Raw genomic sequence first — 18,931 nt, forward strand, 5'->3', positions numbered from 1 at the left:
TGTTAAAATTTTCCCACTTTGCACAGTTACAATAAATATTTAATGCTGAGTATAACTTCACTTTTCTCATTTGTGACTTTTTTAACAGTGAAGCCAATGCTTTTGTACATAATTGTAATAGCATATCACTTGGTAAGATTGTTTCGATAAACTTAAAAAAAAAGTTGTGTTTATTAACTGGCGATCAGAATCTGTCCAATTATTAGGGACTTTTTCCTGTTCCTTGATTTACTCAGGGCGTGTCCCCTATGATTTAATGCAGTTGCAATTCAAACAGATATGAGGCTGATTTTTGGTAGCAGCTCTACCTGGTAAATCAAGACGGAGCAATGCCCAGCTGAATCAATAACTGTGCTAAAGGTGTCCTAGCTGAAAGTTGGTTTTTGCACTTCTTATATATAATTTCTAGTTCAATACGCAGCAAACTGCTCAGAACTTCACTTAGTCAAAAAGACAAATTTCACTGTATTGAAAAGAGATGTGTATATACACACCAAACTCTGCTAACAATCAACATGCCATTTATTATTTAAAAAATAGATACTCCAGTGCTTGACATTTGTAGACAAAGCAGTAAAGATTGTGTCACAGAATAAGCTGGCCTTTTAGAGAGGCTGGGACTCAGGTACACCCTGTCCCAGACTCTGCCCACCTTCCCAGGTGAAAGGAATAAGTTCTAGAGTCACACGGAAGAAGATGGTGATGTAGAGCCAGGCCTGTGGGAATATAAAGGGCAGCCTGAGTTCAGAGATTCTGCTAGGGATAAGATGTGAGGATCAGGCTCTTCTGTGCTTCTAGGAAGATGGTCTGAGAGCTGAGGTCTAGGAGCAGACTAGAAAGGCTGGAAATCAGTCAGTGAGAGGAAAGTCCCAGTAGGAGAGAGTAGAGAGGCTTGCCTCAACTCCCAGGGGTGGGCCTGGGGAGTGAGACCGGCAGGGAGTAGATAGGCTCCCTATTTAATTGGGAAGAGATGAAACTCAGTCCCTGATGAAAAGGGACTGAAATTCTGTGGTTGCTGAGAGTACACCAGCCAGTGAGTTGTCCTAGGTTGAATACTGCTCTCCCTCATTGGAGGAATTCTCTGTGACGGCCTGCTCCTCAGGAGAATAGAATAGTGGTGACAGCAGAGGGATGGGGCCAATGGGGCCACAAACTGTGTAGAGCCACTGCTTTATAAATCCATGCAGAGAGGCAAAAATAGCCCAAGGCAGTGACTGAGGATTATGTTCCGCAGATCCACTCATTTGTGGCATAGCATGAGGCCTGCTCCTTCAGGCTATCCAGAATTTCAGCCTAAATACAAAAAAGATTAAAAGCAGGGCTCATTTGTACAGTGAAGGGTTGTGCAACTGCTATGATGTCCTTTTGTTGATCCTAGTCTGCCTTTTTCACTTTAGAATATTAAACAATACAACAGTTTCTGTCATAAACCAAGATATGGAATTGGAAACTTAAGAGAACAAAGTCCTCTTGTAAATGTAAATATCTGAGTTATGTGCCGCATATAAAAGATAATTTCTCTTATGACCCAAACCATGCATGGAATACAAAATTCAAAATTATGAGAGCGGGCCACTGTATTAAAGCCACATTTCTCCAACGAAATATTTGCATAATTATAAACATGCCAAGAATTCACTGAAGTTCAAATACAGCACAGTTATGAACAGAATAATTAAATTACAATTATAATACGTGAACCATCAACAATTTAATATAAATGACACTGCTACATTGGGAATATTGATGATGGGTTTAGTATCAGTCAGCAAAACAAAATCTTCCTAAAGCTCTGCGTATCTTCCAGTCCTTTATATCACATTCTATTAGTAGAGCACTCCCCTGGCCTTATCTAATTCCTATTCCTGAGCACTACATTTGCACAGCTCAACTGTTGCTACAAAGACATCACAAAATGCATGCTTTCTGGAGACCATAATCAGAACAAAAGTAATACAAAACATAACAGAAGAACTATGTGACCTGGAGGTGGAAAATGCAAATTAAGACATAAAAGTATGTTAGAGGGTATTATAAATAAAATCAATGCTTCTGCAGGATTATGTTTTCTTTAGTGTTTATAACAAACAGCTATGAAAGGGTAGCAACCAAGCTTAAACTAGACTTCAGCTGGAAGTGTATTATTTCTTCTCCTCTGTTTTGTTGATGAATTCTAAATTTCTTTTCAATTTGGCTGAAGACAAATTTGGCAAAGTTCTATGGGGAAAAGCTCTCTAACTGATTCATTCAACAGCTATAGTTAATCTCATCTATTGAAAATGCTGGGTTTGATTTCCAGAGGTACACTAATGAATCCTCGCTCAGTCCCATTAATGTCACTGTGGTCAGGGCTGGGTTTTAATGACTACATCATTCAATAGCATAAACAAAATTCTCAAAATTTCTTTCAAATTGAAGTGGTAGAAAATAAAGCAGGGAGAGCTAGTTTTCATTCCTGGTAGCTTCTCTAATGGCACTTAGATAATGAACATCATGAATGCTGTGGTATTCTGAATTTTGTTTCAATCCAAACTTGCAAAAACATGGTGTCTCGGATCCCTTTCCTAGTCACCCACTAGGACTGCTATGAAGGGAATCCAAGCGCTTGGATACACTGTCCCAATATCAGGGTCCCTAGGCACACTCCATGGCTCAGACCTTCTTTCTGGCAACCCCCTCTGAGTGATGGAACCTGCCTAGCTCCCTCTGGGTGCAGCACTGACCCTTCAGACTCCCAGTACATGAACATACCCCATTCCCAAAACTCCATCCCAAAGATGTGAAGCTTCTGTTTTACAGTTTAACACTCTCAGGGGTGTGCAGTAGTTGTGAATCAACACACACATTACATTGCCGAATGTAACATCTTTACACTCTTAATGGATAAAGCACAGGAGAGTATAGATCATACAAAACAATAAAACATCCTAAATGCAGAGCCTCTCACTAGCTCACTCCTCCCTTGGGTGATCATCTGTCAGTTCTGTCAGTCAGGCTGGCAGGGTTCTCTTTGCCTACTCTGCCACTGCAGTAGCTTCCCCTTTCATAAAATTACCCACAATAAAGAAATTGCACAGAAAGCATCCCCAATTCCTGGGCTAATATTGCCAATGGCACCTGTGACAGGGTTTACAAACCCCACACTAAGGCTGAGGCAGGGGAAGGGCTGGAGCTGGGGAACAGCTGGAGCAGGGGGAGGCCGCACCTCTCTGGCACTGCCGAGCATGCCTCTGCAGTGAAGGCCAGTGTAAAGGGAGCTTCAGCAGCCCCAGATCGGGGTGGGGAAGAAAGAAGCCATTTCCTAGGGGAGCACTGCTCTGCAACAGCAGGAGAGGACCTTCTGCTGAGGGGACCTGGCTGTGAGTTTTGCCCATGGTTCTCCCTCTGTCTGGGGGAGTGCGTAGGAGCAGTGTGTGGTCCGGGTTGGTCCTGCTTTGAGCAGCGGGTTGGACTAGATGATCTCCTGAGGTCTCTTCCAACCCTAATCTTCTATGACTTGAGAAGGCTGCAGGCATCAACCCTACACTGTAGGGGGGTTGCAATGAAGACTTTAAGTCACTATGACCATGCCCCAAACCGAGATGTAAGGTTGGTAGGAAGTGGCCTGGGGAAGCTGAGCAAGTGGGCCAGCCAAACCTAGGCTGTTACATGCCACTTCACTTTCAGGCCCTGGATCAGGACCTGGTAGAGGAGGAGGACCCAGATCCCCTACCCATCCTGGAGGCATGATCTTTTGGCCCCAAGGAGGGCAGAGCTGGGGGTTGCTATTAATGAGGCCAGTACCAAAGGGCTGAGACACCTTTGACTGACAAGAAAGACTGGAGTTGGAGGCCCAGACCACTAGGCGTGCTGACTGAACAAACCACCCCACTATACAACACAATCTCTTTTACCCAAGATCAACCTGATTTTAACAGCTCATTGTCATGAAATATCTTCTGTGGCTCATTTGATATCATCTTATTGTGATGTTGTGCTGTAAATTATATATTTTTTGACACAATGCACTGGTGAAATGACACAATGTCATGATGCTTAAGTTAGGACAGTAAATTTAAACTCTAAAGTGGGCAGTTGCAGATATCAGAGATGTAATGGTGTGGAGACAGAATCTCTAAAGGCCACAGAGGTATAGTTGAGACAGGCAAATAGGCGGATAGTTGAATGATAGTTGCACTAAATTCAAATCTGTTGTCTAAGAACAAATATAAGCCAGAGATACTTCTTTTCTCTTTCCCACAGAACTACTCTTCCTATAGGACTCCTTTCACAAACAGACTCAGGATCTCCATCTTCTCTGTCTATAGAAGAAAGGCCAGTGGCCTCCCTCAAATACACCTCCATCCAGGGCCAGGCACCAGGCTGGTGCTTGGGGCGGCAATCTTCAAGGGGTGGCAGTCCCTGTTTTGCCCCCAGCAGCGCGCCGAATTGCTGCCGTGGACGGCGGGGGCTGTCCGTGTGCCCTTAGGGCGGCACGTGCGTTTCTGCGGTGATGGCAATTCGGCAGCAGCTTCTATATTTAGCTGTCAGAAAATAACATGTTTCCATTCCTATCTTTGCTTGGTTGTCATATAAAAACATATAATCCCACATAATAGGGTTCAATATCCATGTTGCTAAGCAACATTTTGCTGTAGCTCCAGCTACCACTTGATCCGACTGCAATTTGCACAGCTGATGGCTTTCAATCATTGGAGCTGTGTGACTTAAAATTAATTCCTCAAGGGTGACGGGGAGAGAAGCAGAAGTACCATCAAAGGCATTGGGGCCGAGAGAGGGGAGACAAATTGAAATGGTAGCAATCTAAGAAGGAAATCATTAACGAATGGGGCGGGGACAAGGAAGGAGGCCATCATATTTAAATGTTCTAAAAAAATGGGGGGAAAGAGTGGGAATAATTCACTGAGCTGATTGAGCAATTAATTCCAAATCTGATGTTAAATCAAAGAGAAAAAGAACAGAGTGAATGTTGTGGGATTCAGTTCTTTATTTTCATGTCTGTTTTCTCTTTACATAATAACCATGGGGGTTTCTCAATACTGAAGAATAAAGTTTACTTATACACAAAACCGCAGAACAGGAACACACACACACACACACACAGAACTCCAGAACAGGAAAACTGTCAGATAGCTTAAGTCACAAAATATCAGGAGATTCTGGGAGTACGGGTTCATATCCTCCTGGTCTATGTAACAGATGAATGTGAGCCAATGGTCTATCTGAGCTCCCATTTGTTCAGGTCACAAAACAACCACACACATTCATAGGAACATAGTGCAATGCACATCAGGAGCACAGGGGTTGCCACACCAAAGATTCACAGACATGAGAAAAGAGGAAGAGTTTAAAAGGCGGAAAAACAGGGAGATCTTCAGTACTGCATGTGAGGTACAAAAGACACCCTTGGAAAAAAGAAAGAGAGAGACAGAAGCAGGGGCGGCTCTAGGAATTTTGCCGCCGCAAGCCCGGCAGGCAGGCTGCCTTTGGCGGCTTGCCTGCGGAGCGTCCGCTGGTCCCGCGGCTTCAGCGGACCTCCCGCAGGCAAGCCGCGGGACCAGCGGACCCTCCGCAGGCAAGCTGCCGAGGGCAACCTGCCTGCCGCTCTCATGGCGCCAGCAGAGCGCTCCCCGCCGTGGCTTGCCACCCCAAGCACGCACTTGGCGTGCTGGGGCCTCGAGCCGCCCCTGGATAGAAGTTGGCAGCATCTATGCCGCTAATTGCTGACTTAAAAAAAATACCCAGGAAAATAGCATAATCAAGCAGCAAAGCTTTAGGAACATTTCACAACAAAACAGTACTATGAAAATTGACTAGGTTCAGGTTTGAACATGGACATGACACAACTTTTCTCATCTTTTATGATAAGACAACATTTTTTCTCATCTCTGAGCTTGTACAGATTTGTCAGGACTGAGTTTTATCTTGATTTGGAAATTGAATTATTAACCCCACATAATAGGGTTCAATTTGGTCATATTGCTAGAGCCAGAAAACCTACAGATCCTTGGGAAACCTTGCAAACAATTTGTAGTGCACGTTCAGCAGAACTCACCAGTGTAATTTTGGATTTCAGCTTCTCTGTACTGGGTTAGAAGAAACTCAAAACTTATACTGTAAGTCAAGGTAAAACTGTGCAAACTGAAGAGGATTTTAAAAGTTTATCAAAGTTAGGCCTTGTCTACATTATGGGGGTAAGTCAACCTAAGTTAGGCAACTCCAGCTACTTAGATCAACTTACTGCAGTGTATACACCTTGCTGTGTCATCGGGAGATGCTCTCCCGCCAACTTACCTTACGCTTCTCTTTCAGCTGAAGTACCAGAGTCCAAAGGATAGTGATCTGCGGTTGATTTAGTGAGTGTTCACTAGACCCACTAAATCAATCCCTGGTATGTCAATTGCCACAGCATCCATCCCCAGTAGTGTAGACATGCCCTTAGATGATGGACGTGGGCTAAAATAGTGGACAAGAAACCTCACATTTAATGGAAGATTGTATGTAGATCAGGAGACAAACTATAAGATTGGTCCAAACCAGAATATCAGATGCACACTCCTAACATTCTGGGGATTGAGTATGGATCAAAACTCTACTACCTATGCAAAAGAAATATGATAAGATTAACACCATTTTGCCTGTGAGCTTTGAGTGTATTCAATAAATAGTTATGATCAGAATTTTACTGAAGCAAGAACAATTACCACGAGACACTATATATCTAGTCAATCAATTAATTGTGATGCATTTCTGGTCTAGTTGTTTAAACACATTACTGGTAATTGGAAACTCCTGTATTTACTGACTTTGATGGAATCAATCATGGTAACAGGCATTATGAAAGATTGTGTTTGGAGGATCAGGTCCTTAGTGGCTAGATAGCACCAATATTTCAGAAACTAAGGAGCTTCCTTACTGTCAAATTGAAAAAGGATCCATATTTTGTCCATGTATATTAAAGAGGAAATTAAAAATAGTGTCCTATTGTATAATGCTAAATTTATAATTAATCATCTGTAACATAAGCAGAAAAATATGTACATGCTTGTATATTAAAGAGTTCCATGCTTGCGATTATTAGTTATATTAATATTAGTATTTGTTGGTATTAGTTTAATATTGCTAATACATTGTTACCAGTAACAATTTGCCTGATTCTGCAACCCTTATGCACATTTAGAAGTACTTAATTAAATGAGTAGTCTCTTTCACATCAATGAGCCTTTTTACACGAGTAATAGCTACTCATCAGGAAGAAGACAGTAGAACTGATCCCATTGATACTATTTCTGTTATTACTGAACCTCTAAACCTGAGCATTTTTCCAACTTCTTTTTTATAAATACTGTGATGCTGACAGATCAGGTGCCCACTCTAGCCAAGACTTTAGGCCTCAGCCAAGCATTGAGAAATTCATTGTTGGAAACCAGTCTGTTTTACTTGCGTGTTAGTATGGCGTGACATACTGGGGTGCAACAAACTGTAACCTCTCTGACTTTTTCTAGTCACCACACTTGAGACTCACTTAAAATTGTTATACCAGTGCTTAAAGTGTAACTCTAATTTGAAAGAGCAAGCTAAATAAAAACCGTGCTCACTGAGCCATTGTGATAGTCTGCGGGGCAATCTAGATCAGTAAGGGGCTGTGTCATCCCTGCCCTGCCACCTTGAGTGCTTTACATTGCCTTGTTACAGTGGCTCCCACCTGGACAGCCTTCCAGGTGGCAAGACACACCCTGAGTGTCTGTGTAACTGCAGCCTTCCAGTCACACCCTGGTTGTCACCAGCCTTAATTATACTGCAGGGTGATCCCCAACACACGCCCAGATTTTCCTCCAGAAATGTATGTCCTGTGCTGCCCAGTCCTCTCCTGGACAGTCCAAATATATTAAGTCCATGATTCCTTTAAGAGAATAATATACACACACAGTTGCGACCCCAACAGAGTTAGCCAGATACTTCAATTTAAACACATTGGTTTAGATGAAAAAGTAAAACACGTTTATTAACTACAAAGAGATTTCAAGTGAGTACAAGCAATGAGGCATATGGTTACAAGAAAAATAAAGATAAAATGCTTTCTAGTGTCTAATTTACCACGCTATATTAGATTTAAGCCAAGTTCTCACCACATGCTTCCAATAGCATTACTGACCAAACTGTTCAGGTCAGGACCTCTCCCACAGGGTCCAATGGCTGCTTCTTTTCTCTTCTCAGGTGCAAAGAGTGAGATGGACAGGGAGAAAGAGGAGGGAAGTCTTGGGGTGTTTGCCCCCTTCTTTTTATAGTTTCAGTCCCTCTTTGAAAAGCACTTCCAACTGAAAACCAAAAGACATGGGGTATGGTGGAGAAAGGAGACCTCGTGCTGTTTCTTTGCTAAGATGCAGATCTCTTTGTCCCTGCTCCCCTTTCTTGCCAAAAAATAGCCACTTTGGAAGTGATGGTCCACTATTTTTCCTGACACCTAGATGTCCTGACAGCTTGTCTTTTGTCTTTGAGAAACTGGTTTAACCATTCCCCAGACTTACCTGGGTAACACTCTTCAGTCATTATTTCAGGTCATATTCATAACTTTGCATGTAGAAAAGTATGTGTATTTTACCATGATATTACTGACCAGCAAATTATGAGTTTTTAAAATAACTCACGGGGCATGCCTTGTACAAATATTATTACAATAGTGTGTATAGTGTGAGTACAGAAGTGCAGTCTATCACATGGTTAAGATGGATATTGAACTTATAACAATGTGTTTAGTGTTTAGACTTCATGAAATGCTTGTAAATTGTTGCATGCATAAATCTCACTTTATCAAATGCTATAAGGTAATATTTAAGTTTTTGGTTTATAACTATAAAAATGTTTGCTCTGAAACTGTGAACCTAGTCAGGAGAGATCATCTTCTAATTGTCAAGAAGGGCTCTCAAAACTAAATGGGCCATAGTGGGATGTCACAATATGAAGACTTAAATTGCCCCTTCACAGCCATGAAGATGTTACATGTAACAGGGCTCATCCCATCAGCTTGAATTCTGGAAGAAGGAAATAAAGATAGCCAACAATACATTTTTCTTTGCTGTTTCGATTCTCACAGGGCCAGAGCTACGAGACAGAAGAAGAAATTTTCCCAGGGTTGACCTGGATTAGCCCTAAAAGACATTCAGAGCTGACAGATTTCTAACACTCTGCCACCTAAAACCAAAGAGTACAATTCACTTGTGTATATGTTTGCTTGCTTTAACTTTGTAATAACTCTGATTTCTTTTCTTAGTTAATTAATCCTTAGTTAGTTTACTTTAGGATTGGCTACAAGTTTTGTCTTTGGTGTGAAATCTGAGGTAGAAATTGACCTGAGGTAAGTGACTAGTCTCCTGGGACTGGGAGCAACATGAATATTTTAGCATCTTTGGTGTATGGCAATCAACTATCACTAAGTCCAGCTTGCCTGGGTGGCAAGATAGATTGGAATGTCCACAGAGATTGTCTGTGACTCCAGGGTAATATTATTATAGTGTTTCAGGAGTTCACATTTGTTACTGAGTTGGTGAAATCTACATTATAGAACATGCCACCAGTTTAGGGTGTCTGCCCAGCTTCTTGACAGTCTGCCCTGAAGTTGGTATTCACAGTCATGAACCACTCCAGACAGCATGACAAATATATATTGCATACAATTTAATATATCAAAAGCCAATAAAATTGTGTTTTCTAAAAGAATGCATTAAACTGGCTAGCACCAATCTTTTTTACTATGGTACATCCAGAATAAGGAAAGGAGAAGCAACTTTCAGTGTGAAATATGGAGACCCTGGCATAATTTTTAATTAGCAAAATCTATCCTTGTTTATCTTGAACAATTATACTTTACGTGGTTCAGTCAGATTATCATATAAATTTTGAATGGATAATAAATAATGCATATTGCAGCCGATAGGACCTCCAGAACAAAGAAGATTAAATCCCTGGGAATGAGTTGCTGGAGGATATGAGAGGAGTGAAATAAAATAAATTTAAAAAAAATCTCTTTAAAGCAATTGAGGGTGTGCTCCAAATTGGGATATCCTGGGATAGCTGTTCCCTAGAACTAGATCACCAAAGTGCGGAGGTTTGCAGATTTGAGTTTGACACAATTAGATCAGAGTGTTCAACATTTGTCCAAATTAAAAAGCCAAAGCAGTTTAGCTCTAACTACTGATGCAAACCATCTTGCAAAATTAACTCAGTCTGTTTCCCTTAGGCCTAATTCTCAATATAAAATTAGATCACACAATGAGGTAATTATTTCTAAAGGGGAGAAAAAAGTCCCAAACATACATATGTACTATATTCAAGTTCGGAGCTCCCTTTCCCCATACATTCTTCTACAGAACTGAATTTCATACATGCTAAGCAATGCAAAAGGGCTGGACGGCTGTCGAAGTGTGACCACCTGTGGAAGTCTGAGAGCATTTGTACAGAGGGGCTGGGAAGCATTTAGGTTCATAAATTCATTTCATCTCCAGCTGCAAAGCCCACTCTGCTTCCAGAACATTAGGCTGTAATGTAAGTAATTTTATATCATTTTTAGCCACTACTGTTCTTGCACCTGCATTCAGAGATTGAGACATCAAAGGCAATATATGAAGGCGGGGGGGAACAGAGTAGAAATGTAGAGATTTGCTTATTCATGTAAATCATCTCAGGTACGGCCTCTTTCTTTGATGTAGCCACCATGGTATAAGGTTGTAAAGTCACGTTTAAGCTGAAAAACTGTTTCTCATGCTGCTATATTTATCTTCTTTCCAAACAAAATTTTAGCACAGTATTGCTTTTCTCCTTCCTATTTATCCCTTCAGTATTTTGCATATATAGTATTTGTTATTCTGATATCTATATGTCTGATGAGCAAACTGTTTGGCTTTCAAAAGATCTTATATCATTCTGTGCTAAGCATTATTAAACATCTGGTCTCTTATTGATGCCTGAGCTTTTAAAACTATCCCCATAATCAGGAGTAAGTTCCATAGTATGGAAGCAAAGTTGCTGAAGGACTATAGCTCAGTCAAACTAAAACCCCAATCCTGCAAATTCCTACTCACATGAGCAGTCTTTACCCATCCAAGAAGTCTCCCTGAAGCCAGTGGGACAATTCACAAGAGTAAAGACTAGCCTCATGACTACTTTTTCCAGAATTGGCCCCTAAGTGACCATGATTCTGATTTCTGGGAGACTTTAATATTGCAGTCCTTGTTTATGTTATAGTATATTGGTCATCCTCTATTTAAGCACAGCAACTCATGTATGCCTAGATTTGGATTCACAAAGCCAAGGGAAAATACTAATTCAAGGATATCTTTCAGGAACAGGATTTTAAGGCCATCCCCTCTGTCCCCTCACTAGAGTAATGTCCCAGTCTGTGGGGACTCCAGGGCTCTGAAATTGAGACATAACTGAACCATACACTGGAAAAACAGAGGAATGATATTCTAGCATTGGAAAATATTACCTGATATGATGTTATGATTAGAAGTATCACTTTGGGGAGGGCAGTGCTTTCAAAGTAGAGTCATGTTGTTGGTGTGGACTTAACAGGCACTTGGAGGAATACATTGTAACATGGATATTCAATGATTAATTACTAACAAGTCTACCTACAACCGAGGGTTGTTGTGAGGATTAATTAGTAGAGCTAGACAAAATATTCATAACAAATATTTTTTTTCAGTAACTTCTCACTTTACTGGACCTAATTGGGAGCCAGAGAACTGGAATACAATAAAGGGGGCTGTGTGATTTCTTTTTTTAAGCTTCTTGGTAACCAGTGTGGGGGATCAGGAGCACAGTTTGTGACTGGTTGGTGAGTCTAACTTCAGTGATAGCCACCAGTTTTGGGACATTCTATACTCCTTTTGCAGCCTGCCCTGATTTGGCATTTTCATTGAGGGCTATCCAAGGTACACTGGGTCACAACCGGGCCATGGCTCTGCTCCTCTTTATGTCCCTGCACCAGATTGCAGATTGGGATGAGTAGACAGGTAAAGCAGACTGCACCTGTCATGGGTTGTAGCAAGAGGTTCTCTTTGTGTGATGGGGAGCTCCAGGACAGGGAGTGTCTCACTGCTGCCCCTATGACAGGAGAGAGTTGTTCATGCATACTGAATGGCTTTCCATGACAGATCCATTCCATCACTCCTCCAGTTAGTGTCAGGGAGATAGCAAGGTAATTTGGTCTGTTGTGCCACTATACAGACATGTAGCAAGCCGCCAACTCACCAGCGCAGTGTCTCCTGCTGGTCAGTCTGGGAATTAGCTCACCCAGCTCAGAAGCGCCCTCCTCTGGCTGGTTTATCACCCTCGGTTACCTGTCCTGTTGTCTCCACTACCTCTGCAGTCCCTTTATCTCCATTAGTTCAGGCCTCGTGTCCCTCCCGGACCACAGTGCCCCTTACCTTGGGGTGCAAGGCAGTGTCCCCAGACTGTAGGCCTCCCCTCCCAGGGGAACCCCAACCCCCTATACCCACCTTGCCTCAGTAGCTACTGCCAATCATCATCTAGCCCCCTCTCTCAGAGGCAAACTGCAGTCTGAAATGGCCACTCATCACTGGCAAGGGGGTTTGACTGGCTGCCTTTTCTTGGTCTGGCTGCCTCCCTGCAGCCCTAGTACCTCCTCAGGCCTTTTCTGCAAGGCCTCAGCCTGGTCACCAGGCCAGAGCTCCCCAGCTCAGCCTGCCCTTTCCCAGTACTGCTCTGTCCAAGTTACACCTGCCTCTACAAGGCAGCTAAGTCCTTCTTACTCCACTGCTGGAGCAAGACTCACTTCCTTTTCCCCAGGAGCCCTTCTTATACTGGCCCATCTGGGCTCTGATTGGCTGCCTCAAGTCCCCTCATGATGGGCTGCCCCGGGGAAGCCTTTTCCCAGGGCTGTTTTTATCCCCTTCTGACCTTCAGGTTGATAGCAAAAAAATGGGCTATACCTGGAACCAGCTAGAGCGAATGGCCCAGGATAGAAGACTATGGAGATCTGTGGTTGGCGGCCCATACCCCGGTTGGGGTGACGGGCATGAATGATGATGAATGAAACCAGAGCGGTGTGACCGCCCACTACAATACACATAGCTCTGTGTCTTCACTTTATCTGTCCCAAGCAGTGTGATACATGGGCTTCCCTGGCATTTGACTCAATGAAAGCAGAGTGGTTGAAACACGATCCAGAAAAGGGTGGGGAGGAATGTAATTTTTAATATAATTTCATTGAGGGAAGTAACCTGAGAGTATGTTTGACATGACATTTGCTCCTATCATTGAGGGGAATCAAGCATCCTCCAGCTAGCATGTTTACAATTTAGGGGTACCATAATGTTGGATCCCTCTTTCCTTCTGAAATTCTGGGTGGCCTCAGTAGATAAAAGTGCCTTTTTCTAGCTGAGTTTACCTCATAATTTTAAATATATGACTAATTCTGTTTTTAATAATTGTAAATGCATCCAGAGGCATAGGCCATTGGTGTGTGTCTTGAATAAATATAAACAACAAATTATATGAAATAAGGTAAAAATAAAATATTTGTTGACATTTCTTATATAATATCTATTTCAGTGAAGAAACTGGAACTCTAAAACTATCCAGCTTGTAGATCCAAACTTTGATAGCCCTGGATACCTTATGACTGCTACATGTATGAAAACCTATTATGTTCTAGTGAGATACCAAAAAAAAGTTACTTTTTTTCTCACTCTAGAGGGGCTTTAAAGCATAGTAATGAAAGTGAAAACAATCACTGCTACATAATTGATCTGTATATAATGATATTTTCACTGGGGTTTCATTCTATTGCACCTTTTATATTTCACAGCAGTATGCTGTGCTTTTGTCTTTCATTCCATTGTCTTTTTTCATGTGGAGGAGGAATAGATTAACTAATATATGAAAGCAAAATATTGCACTAACATTTATTATCACATTATAAAAATATCCCTGGATACTGAAAAAGGACCAGGGCTCTGTAACACCTAACTAGAAAAATATATTACAGATCTCAAATGAGTCAAGTACTGAGAATTAAGTTTAAATCCCATGAAAATCACAACTAGCAGAAGGTATATGACATTTTTATTTTTTTTACTAAATCCATTTATTCTCATGTGAACATTTCATTAAAGTTAAAATCTAGGCATAATTCCTAACAGATTGAAATCAAATCAACAGCAGGTAACCTACCCTCATACACAACCTTTCCTGACCAATCCCAGAGAACAACAAAGTGATGTTGAATGCACACACACGTTGAAACCTTTCTCCCTTTCCTAGGCAGAGAATCATCTGATTAAATTCATCATAAGATTAAGGGGATATGTTAGTAAAGCCCACCATAATATAAAAGTGATGAAATCTTTCCTGAATCTCAATACATATAGGCTGGGCATCAATTTTCAAGATCAGTCCAACAACAACAACAAGCCGCTTCTTTCAGTGATCCCGCCTGCTATAGGTTTCCTCTTTAGATTTGAACTTCTGCTCTATTCAGAGGCCTTTCATACACTCAGTACATTATAAATTTGCAGTACAAATTGCGACACAGGGGGCCTCCAGAATCCTGCTGGTGGTGATTGTTATAATGCTTGACTCCCCATGCATCTGTCAAGTGGGGGCACAAGTCAAACCTAACAATCTAACAACTGTTCTAGTGTTCTTGGTTTCCACTGATTACTAGTAATGGGTGTACTGGTTTGGATAAAATATTACACATGATGAAAGTCCAAGTGGATCAGTATCAGTAAAATCCATACAAGTAGGCAAATATAGTTAAACTTGATCCTCCTTTTTAACAATATCAAGCTTAAAAAAATCCATCATGGAAGTACAGAATACGAGAGCGCCTAAAATGTGTAATTATTAATTGGCATTTAGATTTTGGAACCACTGCTACTTATCATACTGTATAAATCCAGTGGGGCAGACTATACAGAATAATGTATTTAAATTTACATTAAAATTACTCCATGTAGGTGTTTTCAAATGTTAATGACTGATCTATCTAAATTACAAAAAGAAATGGCTTTCTCCACTAATATTTCAACTAATGATTTCCAATAGTTTGTTTTAATAAAAAAGCCAATGTTGAGGAACAAAGGGTGGGGGGAAGTTGTTTTGGAATCTCTATTCACTTTAAGGCTCTTCAGCTGGAAAAAAAATGTTTTTAAAGATTCAGCTAATTTCTACTTTTAGCATGCAAGAAAAATGACAAAAACCAACAACAAATAATAATTGGCTTGATGTGGGTGTCTTTCATGTAGCATGGAGGGCACAAATCCCTTTCTGAAAGCTCTAGGCAGCCTGTGGAGATGCAGTACAGCCATTTTGTGGCTGCTTCTTCAGCCTTTGGGCTGGAACAGCAGCTGTTGCCCTTTGCATCACCACAGAAGGCTGATTTGCATAAGCATGGATACAAAGGGGCTCGCCCCCAGATTTCCCTTCCCTTCCATGCCAGCCTGTTAAGCACTGGCATGAAGCCCACCTCTCCATTATGCAAAATGCAGTGGAACCTCCTTCCCTGTGCTATTGTGGAGCTTTCACAGTACTGACAGTCTTGTATAGCTGCTACAGTGGCTAGATTCTGATCTCACTTATACTGGTTTTACACCAGTATAACTCCACTGACTTCGATGAAGCAACTCCTAATTTCCACAAGCATCAGAACGATCATGCTCAGATATATACTGAATACATAACACCTGGGTTCCTACTTCAATAAAACAAAATATCTGCACTAAATATCTACATACCTAAAGATAAAACCTCTATCATGTCTACTGCACCACACATAAAGCTCCACATCAGGGGTAGGCAATCTATGGCACGCGTGCCGAAGGCGGCACGTGAGCTGATTTTCAGTGGCACTCACACTGCCCGAGTCCTGGCCACCAGTCCGGGGGGCTCTGCATTTTAATTTAATTTTAAATGAAGTTTCTTAAACATTTTAATAACCTTATTTACTTTACATACAACAATAGTTGAGTTATATATTATAGACTTATAGAAAGAGATCTTCTAAAAATGTTAAAATGTATTACCGGCACATGAAACCTTAAATTAGAGTGAATAAATGAAGACTCGGCACAGCACTTCTGAAAGGTTGCTGACCCCTGCTCCACATTAACTATTTATGGAACTATCAATGTATAAACAGATTGCAACAGATATCTGTATAGATACCTCTATAACACAAATAAATGATGCTGCATCAAATACCTGTGTATAACACTGTCACAAGCCAAGTGTTGTACCTGTGCCCATATATTCTTATGTTTAACAACACTGCATTCAGTTCCTGTATTCCTACCTGTATACAGTACCACACTTAACTAGGGGTGAGATCCTGTGCTGTGCCTCTAAGAGGTGTGGGGTGGGGGGGCAAGGTGTGCTCCTGACCCTGGGTTTCTCAAAGGACTTGAGAGGCTCCAGCATAATTTAGGTGAAAAATACACTGCAATCAAGAGGTGTGACTGAAGCATGTGTAGACAGATCTGAACTACCTTTGTCTATATCAAAGCTAGTTTAAGTAAAGTAATAGTGAAGCCAGCGCAGCATGGGTAATGGCCACTTGAGTAGGTGGTTTGGGGTTGTATTTCTATGCCACACACACATATACACTCACACACACACAGACACACACACTCTACACTTTGGAGATTCTTTGGGATGAAAAATATGATACAAATGTAGGAAATTTGGGGATGGGAGGTTATATAATGGGTCTAATTATCATAATTCATCATTTGATCCATTAATGGGAGGCTGTTTTTTTAAAATACGTAATTCATCAGGCATTCACTTAGGAGAGCTTTACTTTATGATAATAAAAAATAAATAAAAGGAACAACAATATGAATAGGTAGCACAGAAGGAATGAAAATCTCAAATAGAAATTTATTAACGCCTATGCTGGAGTGTGAAATAATTTCCAAACACATTGACTGGAATAGATAATGTTATGTTTTAAGAATTATTGAGCAGATGTTGCAGTGAATATTTAAAAAAGAAGAGCTATTGATTCACAGACAAAGTGAAAGTTTTAGCAAGTATCAAAACATTATGGGCCAGAATCAGGCCACTCTGGTTGCACAAAAAGATCTTAAAACAGCTTTAAATGGGCAACTTAAGGTTTTTCCCATCATGGAGGAATCACAGAGTGGCATGGCACCAGCTCTGTGCCACTCTGCCCAATACTCCGGAACAAGATTCATGTCAGGACTCTGCCAAAGGGGAGGGGTGTGACTAAAGCTATCTTTGCTCTAGTTACCCCTGTTAGCATTGCTACTCCAAAGGGGTCATGATGTGTTGGCACAACTACAATCAGTTCCATGAGTGTTCTAAGTTGTGCATGGGGTCAAACTGGGCCCTAGCTGTTCTGGGGTAGGAAGGGCATGGAAAGATGGTGGGAAACCACCTTTGCACTCCATCCCTCATGTGCACCCAGTGCTGTTTTATACACCCGAAGTTCTCGCCCTAAAGCGCCAAATGTAGCATAAAGCTACAGTGTCATTTCTCTCCACACTTCAACTTTCTCTTCATTAAACATAAGGAATATCTACTACCAGAACTAACAAACAGGGCACGAGCCTCAGCTGAATGGGTTTGAGGGGTGGGAGGAATTATTCTGCTCCTCAGAGAAGCACTAAAAAGATACCTATAGGCATGCAAGTCACAAGTACATATTGCCCAATCCCAACAATTATTATACTGAAATGGGCCACTGACTCATCAGATTACCATATTTATGATTAAGCCTCAAAATAGTGATTTAGAAGTATCAGGTGCACATATCCAGTTCATCTGATAAAATGTTGAAATACCTTTGTGTACACGATAGTCATCTTCATGTTTCCTATGAGTGCTCTCTAAGAACAATGATATCCTTGTTTGGGGAAAATATACCACCCTGACTTTACAGTACCTCCTGAGGCATGTAATCAGGAAGGGATTCTGCTATAACAATCTGTATATTAATATCAAGATGTAGCTCTCTTACTCCACTAGAAGTCTACTTGAACTAATGGGATTTTAAGATATTTGCATACCAACTCCAACTCACAAAAGTCAAAATGTAGGGCCAGATCCTCAGCTGGTATAAACTGATATCATTGAATTGATTTCAATGCAGTTACATCAGCAGAGGATATGATTTGATGTCATTAAAAGCTTTGCAAAATTACCTTGAGATGTATTAGTGAAATCAAAATACATGCAGCATAATTGCAATGTATGGTATAATAGACGAGCTGTTAGCACTGCTCATTATTAAAGTTGTCCAACACTTCTCACTTTAAGACCTATTTTCAGTTGCTGATAACACTGAAATTTCAGCCCATAAAGTTTGGCATAGGATGGGATGTCTGCCTCAGGCTTAACTTCTTTGAAAAATGTCATAAAAAAAATATGGTTCAGCTGTTTCCAAGGTCCAGGGGAAACAAATGTTTTACCTATGTTAAAAACTGATGACCTTTTCTTTGAAAAGTTCTAGCAACCTAATGCTGTAAAGCAGAGACTTGAAATTTGAGAGAGGGTGACCTTTGTGTAAAGAAAGTGCTTGGTCATCTCCATGAAAATCCCACCAAAAATTGGCCAAGTTATAAATCTGAAAAATTGCAGTTCACACATGCATGATAGACTTAACATCTAAAATCTCCAAAGATTCTGTCCTCACTGTGCATGTGTAAGCCTCTCACAGCTCCTACTACTGACAAGACAAAGTGACTGAGCATGCATCATCCCAGGTCTACAGGAGCTAAGCTGGTCTTTCCCTAAAATTGCAGCTCTAGGCTGTTCCAGCTTGAAAAAAAGCCAGGCCGTGGAACTAAGAGCAGGAAGCCTATCTCTCCTGTGTTCTCAATGACCGCCCCCCCACACACACACACACCCTTGCTGGCACCCAGGCAGCTTGGAGGAAGAAGCC

The 18,931-nt window shown here is 41.2% G+C and overlaps 1 long non-coding RNA gene across 2 annotated transcripts in view; it reads right to left on the bottom strand.

The window, feature by feature from the left end:
* The window catches only part of LOC120406009, a 97,123-nt gene that overhangs the window by 39,830 nt on the left and 38,362 nt on the right, over positions 1 to 18,931 (bottom strand). The window lies entirely within an intron of this gene.

The sequence above is a fragment of the Mauremys reevesii genome, linkage group 5 (genome assembly GCF_016161935.1).
Source record: "Mauremys reevesii isolate NIE-2019 linkage group 5, ASM1616193v1, whole genome shotgun sequence".
Classification (NCBI taxonomy): domain Eukaryota; kingdom Metazoa; phylum Chordata; order Testudines; family Geoemydidae; genus Mauremys; species Mauremys reevesii.